The 7,312-nt window shown below is 43.7% G+C and overlaps 1 protein-coding gene across 1 annotated transcript in view; it reads left to right on the top strand.

Moving 5' to 3' along the window:
- Positions 1–6: 6 nt before the first annotated feature.
- WDFY3 (WD repeat and FYVE domain containing 3) overlaps positions 7–7,312 on the top strand; it is a 152,634-nt gene continuing 145,328 nt past the window's right edge. Inside the window, exon 1 of the mRNA XM_057369192.1 lies at positions 7–129. The gene's annotated coding sequence lies outside the window, so the exon portion shown is untranslated. The remainder of the gene's footprint in view (positions 130–7,312) is intronic.

The following is a 7,312-nucleotide window of genomic DNA, read 5'->3' as shown; positions in this document are numbered from 1 at the left end:
CGGCCGAGCCGAGCCCTGCTCGCGGAGAGAGCGCAGCGGAGAGAGGAGAGCGAGGAGGGACGGACGGACCGCCCGYCGCCCCCTCCCCGGGCCGGCGGAGCGGCACCGCCGGGACCCCGCCGCCCCCCGGTGAGTGCCCGCCGGCGCTGCCCGCCGCCCCCCGGGCCCCGCTGCTTTGTTGCACCGCCGGCGGGCCCGTGGAGACCCGGCGCCCCATCGCCCTGCTCGGCCCGGCCGCAGGCCCCGCTCCCCGGGGATGCCGAGCGGCCGGGCCGGGCTGGAGGAGGGGGCGGCGGCGCAGGTGCTGGGGGCGGCCGATCATTGTCAATTGCGCGGGCACCCCTCCCCCCGCCCCGGGCTTCAATGCAGGGGCTGTGCGGGGCCGCGGCCGGCGGGGTCCGGGGGAAGCTCGGGGGTCTCGGCAGAGCCCCGCGGGCGCTGGGCCGCTCCAGCAGCCTTTGTTGTGGCTGGGGCGGGCGGTTTTCCCGCGGGAGCCCCGGCGGGGTGCGGGAGGGGCCCGCCGGCCCCAGCCCTGGGGAGGCCTGCAGGGAGTTGGGGCTGGGTTCGGCCCGGGCTGCCGCTGACACTGGACGGTTCACAGGCGGGGGTTCGGCTCGGCTTCTCCCCCCGCCCCCCGCGTTTTATTTTTATTTTTCATGCGGGTAGTGATTTTGGCGGCAGCCTCGAGCTGTCGACCCCGCGGTGCGGCAGGGACATTGAAGTTATAGTACCCGACAGGTTTGTCCCCGGTGCGTCCCCCGGGACAGGGGCGTTGTGGCTGCCGAAGGGTTCGGAATACGATGTTGGGGGGATTTGTGGGGGATGCTGAGGTACCTGCTCCTTGTCTTCAGCGCGGTTTTTGCCCTACGGTTCTGGGAGGTGATCCACGCAAATGGAGAGGTTTGCATGGAGACCAGTCAGTAGTGCTGGATGCTGAAACCCTGTGTGATGTTCACCTTGAAAGATTAGGACTRTAATTTCTAGCTGTGCCTGCGTGTGCCTGCATAGGGAAACACTTGGGGAAGAAGTGCAGAGGACTAGATGTGGTTATTTTGACCTGTAGTTTTATGAATGATTTAATTGAATTTTTTTGGCTAACTAGAGTAACTCATAGAGTTTCAGTGTAGACGTGTGAGTCCTGGCCTTATTTTAATGATTGGATTTTGGTTTCTTGGTARTGCAGGTTTGTGACAAGGTCCATGTGTGTCCACATATTGGACTATGAAATTTTACTATTAAAAATAAATGGTGGGTTTCCTGTTAAGAAAATTACTTTTATGTATTGKAGCAAACAAATTATTATGCTCCACCAGAGCTGTGTTGCTCCCTGATGCCTGTGCATGCTTCTGTGCCCAGTTATGGCTGTAGAGCTGTAGGATGTTCCTGAGCTCACAGGCTCCTATGGATCCAGTCAGGCTCTGCAGAGAGCCAGCTTGATTGCATCCTTGGCACATTTTGATGACAAGCTAGCAGTATCTTGAAGTAGGCTAGGTTAACAAACTGTATGGTCTACGTGAACTGACATTTGTGCAGTATCTCACTCATCCTGTGCAATCTTGGTGGACATAGATCATTTGAAGATGTGAAGTTACCTACTGTGGGTACTGGTCAGTGGCAGTTAGCCAGTCAAATCCCTTTCTTTGCTTTTGGATTATAGGCRGGCAGGCATTGTGTCCTGGAAGTGTCTGTCCATGTTAATGTGGCATTGTGGCTTTGCTCCATGGCCCTGGTCAAGGAGTGCTTGCAATCCAACTTTGGCTGCACGTTAGGACTGGAGTGGGTGTTTCCTCACTATGTGGTGTGAGTCTGTTGAACTCAATTGGAGSCAGCTCTGGAATATTCAATACTGTTGATAACAAGGTGTTTTGATTAGAAGAATCCCTCAAATATCAGTGGTGGTAGATTAGAGAATGGTGAATGGTATTCTTCAGTTTGGCATATGTTTGCTAGGAACTGGATATGTTTGCTTTTCTAGTTTGTTGGGCAATTTTAGGCTTCTAGGCTTGGAATAAAAATGTATGTTTTGGGATTTGYGTTCATGCTGCATCTCTTAGCCAGCTGATTATCTAATTGAAGCAAGTTAAGCACGGTGCTGCTGTGAGTTAATATCCTCAGCACCTACTTAAAATGTATTATAACATTCCTATATCAAGATTTAAGTAAGGGCTAATTTGTTTAGTCTATTGTTTATTTTCAATTCAGTGCATCAAGATCAGCTGCTTGATAGTACTAATACCACACAGTACTATGGGAAAAGGGTGCTTCTTTTTCCTTCAAAATGGTGACAGAAAGATGCTAAGTAAAAAAAATAATTAAAATTCTGAATATTTTCAACCTTGAAMTAACAAAGCTACATTATCTTGTTGCATCTTGGTTACAGGAGTGGTCTGAGCAGGTAAGCTGAAAGCCACCTGTGTGGTTGTGAAAACTTTGGTGTTTAGCCCTGGTTTAGTGGAGCTAAACTGCCAGAATTGTGCAAGGCGATCAGGTCTTCAGGATGTGTTGATGTGTGTTGCTGTTAGAGGAATTCAGCAGCATGTTTTACACCCACCAAACTTGCATTAACTAATTCATCATTTTCTGCAAATGTGCAGTAGGGTTTTTAGCATTCAGGAAACTTCAGTGGTTCTTTATGTGCAGGGAATGGGGGTGAGTGTGGGCAGATGTTCTGCTTGCCCTCTGAAATGCTCAGGACTGTCATGAGATTGTTTGGAAACTTTGGTATTGGAACATAGTGTTTCACTTCCCAAATGTTGATATTAACTGTTTTATGGCTGGGTTCTGGGYATTCACTTGGTTTTCTGAAGATATGCTAAACTGAAAAATGTAAAGAGAAGTCAGTGGTTCCTTCTCAGGTGGTTAAATTGCCAAAGGACAAATCTGTTCATGTTTATTAGACATTTGTTCATGTTTGTAAGTGATTTTAAGTCCCTRTTGCAAAATAGTGGAAATACTGTTTCAGCCTTTGACTTGCAGGACTTCCTGCCATGAGGAAGTCTCGTGTCATTTGTCCAAAATAAACAGATTTTGAAGRGTGCAGATAAAGTATGCTGTGAGAAACCGTACATCTAAGTCACAATTTACCCCCTATTGATTGCTTGCTTTTCTGATAATTAGTACCATGGAAGTCTATTCTTATGATATGCTACTGGAATGTAACTTGCATTTTGTAATGGGAAATAGAATTTTCTGTTGGCCCACAGTGCAATTCTGTTGGTTCTGGATATGTTTGTAGGGGGAAACCAAATTATTTCTTCATGGCTTTAACACWGAGGCTTTTAACTTCACTGGTTTCCTTTTTGATTCTTTTTTGATGCTGATGATGTTGCTGATGGAGTAGTACACTATTTAAAATGCCCAAGGTTTGACAAATACTTAATGGTATTTGCAATATTGATTGTTTTAAAAAGTCCTTTTTTGTTACTTATCTGTCCTRAATGACCAATAGCTTGAGTCTTTAAGCCTTTATGCACCCTTCAGTGTTGAAGGACTGAAGTGCACTGATGTAAGGTTGTCACATCTCCTAGAACAGCTCTCTTTAWCTTTGTAATTCAGCTAACAATTTTTATTTTGTAATAATGGGAACTATACAAGAGTGAAACTCTTTGTCTTTTATTGAAGACTTTGCATCCTGCTTCTGGGCTGTTCATACCTTGCCTAGGCTGGGTAGGAGAAAACAGGACATGATTATAAGGTGCACATTTGTTTTAACCTGCTGTGCCACAGATAGCATAGAAAGCGCTGCCATATCCTTTTRCTGGGTACAAAATTCTGCTGGCAGGATGTAACACTTTAACTGAAGTCATTGGTGGGGATGTGAGAGCAGCTTCTTGGCTCAGGTGAGAGCACTGCAAGCTTCGCAGGACCGAGCGTTAGCGAAGATCCAGCCTTGAGAGCATCTGTTTGGCAAGGAACCCATGTTTTGTGATGCAGTAGTGCAGGCTTTGGCTTTTTGGTCAGCTCCCCGTTCTTTTGAGATGTTACAGGTAAGTGTGTACAGGACATTCCTGGTACAAACAGGGACTTGGTGACTGCTGTGAGGACTGGGTAGCAACATCCTGCTGAAGGCACCATGGCATGGTCACAAGTGCTGGTGTCACTGTTGGGGAACTTTCTTGTGCCTGCTAGAAACGCTTGGCTGATATGGAGGCTTTCAAAACAAGTGTGAAGTACAGCTTTGTCCTGCCCAAAGAAGGAAGAATAGGTCTTGTTCATTTTCTATTTGCTTTGCTTCAAGTATGCAGGAGGTTTTTTTTTTTTCTTTCCTTCAAGTCTTTTGTGAGTGAAAATGACCTACATATTTTTTTTTTTTTTCCATGAACAGCTCTGGGGCAAAATTTTCTCATTTTTGTTTTGTGTGGAAATGTGCAATTGGCATGATTTTTGACAATGTGCAATTGACACGATGGTGCTGATGTTTTGGAAATTTTAAATGACAGCAGGGAATGTTTTTGACTCTTTTTTATGGTGTATTTTTTTATTTTTTCTCTCCCTACCTGTTGAGCAAAGCTATGATGCTGGAAGTAAAACTGTATTGAGATTTAGGGGGAAAAAAGTTTGATGTTTCTTTGGAATAATTTTATTCCAGTGAGAACTACATGCCATCTTTTGAGATCTTTCTCATTTGAGGAAAAAGGGTTTTGACTGCTGTGCTGGTTCTGGTGTTTCATCACTACCCTGCGATGGATTTCTGCCTGTCTTAAGCATGTGACTTGTAATGCTTCTCACATATCGCAGCATAGGAACAGATTTGCAGAACTTGCACATGTAAAAAAATACCTTCTGAAATTTCAAAKGCAGGAGAACAGTATTATGCTAGGAAAGATGGAATTGTGTGGGAGCAATAAACAATAAGGGATGTTGAATGGTATGAAGGCAGATAGCCTCACATTTCTGGGCAAATACTAAGAAATGTCAGTGAAAGATAAGATGGATGCATCTGAATTATAACAATCAGATATGCATTAATAGAATCTTTAGTTCTTATAGTTTCACAAATATTGTTATTTCCATATCATGCATTTTTRTTGCAACGCAACAAGAAAAAAACTTTGATCAGGTTGGCTAACTTAGTGTATAGACAATAATAAATTTGAGAACACATGGAAGAAGTGGATTTTCCACGTGGCTTATTTCATTGCTTTCTCTCTTGCTCTACTGATTTTTTTTGTTGTACTGAAAGCATGTAAGAGATTAATTCCTGCTTTTTCAGGCTGGGTGGGTATTCATCAGTTACATGGGTAACTTAAGTTTCTTTTTCCAATTCTAAGACATTTACCTTAGAGAAGTCAGATGCTTTTGGTCCCTCTATTGAATCATCCATTTTCTTACTAATGGCCATGACAGTTTGTGGTTTTGAATGTGCATTTAAGGATTTGTAGTGAAGAATTTCAGAGTTAAGGGGAAGTTACCAAAATTGATCATTATCTTAAACCAGCTATATCAAATAAGCAAATGGGAAAAAAACCCCAAACCTTGAGAGCTGACAATTTGGTAGTGCTAAGATAGATGCATGGCTAGAAAGAGAAGATACTCCTACATGTTCTTAGGTGTTTTGAGGTTTTTTTGGGATCTTTCAATTTTGGAACGTGATGACTTCAGTGAGAATGTGGATCAGTAGCTCTTGAGAAAAATGTGCATCTGGCTTTCTATTTCACTGCAGGCTTTGTCAGAGTTATCACCAGGGTATGAGAGAGTACCTCTACCTAGTGCTACTTTTCTCAGTATCATTCTGCCAGGTGGAATGTGGGCACAAGTGAGCCACGTTTTATGTTCATATATTACCAGATAATTTATTATTTTCAAATGATGGCATCAGTGTTGTCCAAAGCAGGATGGTTTGATTTGTGTGAAGTAGTAGGTGATGGGATGTTGCTTCAGAAAGTGGAATGTATTTGAATGCCATAGTGATAAATCGTGTTGTTTCTTACCCTTGATTCTTGCTGGGAACCAAGATCTGAGCTCACAGATGGTCTGTAAAAGGAAGAGGGGGTTTGTACAGCAGGAACTTCCTAAAGGTTGTGTTTGGATATTTGGCACTGTAAGCATATCCTTTTTTTTTTGTGCAATTTGAGATAAGGGGAATGGAAGGAGAAATTGCAGGGCTAGGTAAATGCTTAGGGTTGCTAGAAGGTGTATTGTTTAAAGAAAACAGAGGGATAAAATATGCAAAAATATCAACTTGGCTTGGTAATACAACTTTCTAAAGACTTGAAGTGCTTAGATGATGGACAGTCACAAAATGGAGAAAGGCTGTTCAGAATGCCTTAGGTAAAGATCCCTGAGAAGGTTAATCAGATTGTAGGTGCACTCGGCATAATCAGCCTCAGCTTTTGTCTGAGGTTTATTAGACCAGTGGGGAGTATTGGCCTGTGGGTTCTTCATYGCAGGGGAGCTGTTCTAGGGGAAGCTGKTTCTTATGATATGGAGGCATCAGTGACAGTACCAGTTCACGTGACTCCTGCAGCCARAGTGTCCAGAGCAGGGGACAAGCGATGCATGGAAGTGGGCTCAGAAATGATATTCAGGTTTGGGGGTAAAAACCCAAAATAAAAAACACACCCAAAATGTCCAACAAAAGGCTCTAAGCCAACAAAAAAAATGAACTGAGCAGTTGCCTGAAGACAACCAAAATGATAATGGGAACCAAGAGATGGGAATTCAGCACCATCATAACATTCAGAGTGCCACTGATGGTCTCAGAATTTGGTTCTGGATTTATATGYTTGCCAAGGCCTATTTACCTCTAATGGAGTTTTGTGGAGGTCCGTGGATCTTCAAGTGAGAGCCAGGGACAAGGTCAAGGGCTTGGTTTGTATTTGCATSGGTGCACAAAAGTACAGAATGTATCACATGTCAGAATGACAGATGAAACAGCTAAAGATTTAATGTAAAAGTTGAACCTTTGGATGTTCTCAGGGTTGAAATGTCATTGTATAGGTCCTCACTTGTGAGATTGACTCAAGTTAYGGCTTTTAAAGCATTGAAAGCACAAGCCAAGTTGATTTCTTTTTTTGATTTTGAGCCTTGAACATGCAGTTGTCAATTTTTTCCTCCAACTGTGAGGGTTACATCATCTTTGGATTCTTCACATCGCAAAATGCTCTGAGCTGGGGTGCCACAAGTATGATGAGATTGAGAAAGCTGTGATCAGAGCTTCACTGTTTTCCTGTCTGATAAAGTGACCAAAGAGGAGTGAAGTTTATTTTGTTTGTGAATTTCTTTACACTTGCAGAAGAAAGGATGAACAAGCAGAAGTAAACATTCTTTATAAGCAGTCGTGTGGAATAGGCATAGAAATGGTTTTGGTATT

This window comes from Malurus melanocephalus, unplaced genomic scaffold (assembly GCF_030028575.1).
Source record: "Malurus melanocephalus ecotype Western Australia unplaced genomic scaffold, MMel_1.1 scaffold_105, whole genome shotgun sequence".
Lineage (NCBI taxonomy): Eukaryota > Metazoa > Chordata > Aves > Passeriformes > Maluridae > Malurus > Malurus melanocephalus.
Note: the sequence above shows the minus strand (reverse complement) of the source record. Positions and strands in the feature narration are given on the sequence as shown.